Source organism: Phalaenopsis equestris, unplaced genomic scaffold, assembly GCF_001263595.1.
Source record: "Phalaenopsis equestris unplaced genomic scaffold, ASM126359v1 Scaffold000287, whole genome shotgun sequence".
Classification (NCBI taxonomy): domain Eukaryota; kingdom Viridiplantae; phylum Streptophyta; class Magnoliopsida; order Asparagales; family Orchidaceae; genus Phalaenopsis; species Phalaenopsis equestris.
In genome coordinates, this window is record NW_018164729.1 from 2420136 (window position 1) to 2421819 (window position 1684).

Genomic DNA, 1684 nt, shown 5'->3' on the forward strand with positions numbered 1-1684 from the left:
AATTTTTTAAGAAAATTATAATGCGTGAATAATCATTAATCAATGTTATATTTATTTTTAATGCGATCGAGAAAATTCATGAAGATAGAGTAATAATTTATGGGTCTAGAATTCTGCGAGAATATATTACACATTTAAATGAAAAAAAGATAATCAATAGTGACATTTGAAGTTTTTACTTTAAAAAAAATAAGAAAAGAAACAAAATCACAAAGTTTAACCTAGTTGAAATATTTTAGTATGAGTTGTTGATTACAAACAAAATTTCATGAGCGGGAAATAATAAAATAATTTCTCAAGTTGCAACGTCGGTACGTGGAAAAACATGTTGCTCTGAGGTAAGGAGTTGTCGCAGCAGTGAGTGATTGTTGAATCTTCAATGCATCGTCTTCGAGGTCGCAATAATATTTGGGATGATGTGTTGCTTTGTAGGTTGTTTTGTTATTCAACGACGTCAATTGTTGCTTGGCACTATGCTTCGTCGCAACACCTATCGGTGGTGGTCGACGTTGGCCAGCGAGCCGCGGTCGTCGACTGCAGGACGATGTGGCGGGGGGTAATAGAGGTAGGTGGCAGCGACCGGTGACCAGTGGTCATTGGTGGTTGGGGGTTGTAAGAGCAAAAGGTGTTAGTTGGATCGTCGATGCATCATTCTAGGGTTCTGCTTCATTTTCTCTAGGTTCTAGCCTCTCTCTTTCTGAAGATATAGTTCCCTTCTCTAGAGGGGGAAGCACTCGTTATAAAGTCTATGTTGCAAATAAGAAATAAATTCATACCACTATGATAAAACGAGCACGAGAGATCTTTTTAATCAGATGAAGATCGATGAACATTTGAGTGCCTTAATAATATCGTAATTGATTGCCCTAGAGCCCGCAAGATATTTCTTATCAAAATGTTTTATTTAACTTTATACTTGCCACATTCATAATAAGTATAGCGTTCCAATTGTGCTCGGAATGTTTTTAACAATGGCTTAATGGCTTGATCAATGCTTCATGCGACTCAGATTGGAGGAATTTTAGTATCATTGGATCGTCTTGTTGAGTCTATCGTTTTGATTGTAAGTTTGTTGAAGTTAAAGTTCTAGATGACTTTTATAAAAGTTTGAATATTTTTTTGCTCAAAAAATCACCTTGATATATGTGTCAAGCCTAAAGAATCATGTAGGATAATGAAATATTATTTGTGTTGCATCAGTCGTCTTCCTATTTTTAGTTGATTTCAATTTTCGTATTCCAAAAATATTAAACTTTAAAGCACTTTTTATTTTCATGATGTACTTTTTTTATAAGATTCAAATGATGTATATTTTTTTTAAGTATATATTAAAATCAGACGGTTATTAATTCGGGGAGCAGAATAGTGATGAACCAAGAATATATATATATATATATATATATATTGATACCGGGAAGACATTTGTCCCAAAGAGTGCCACCGTCATTGTAAGAGTGCTCGGAAAGTTTGACGTATGATTTCTCGCTTCCGCGCCGTCAATTGGCTCTGTGTCTCAAATAAGTTGGTCGGATATCTATTTGTCAGTTGTAAGTCCCCTCTGGTTTGGGGTTCGATAACCCCGTGTTTAGATTGTGACATTGGATTTGTTTGACGCACGAAGGATAATCATAGCTCGTACAATAGCCTTCAATCATTGATATATATATATATATATATATATATA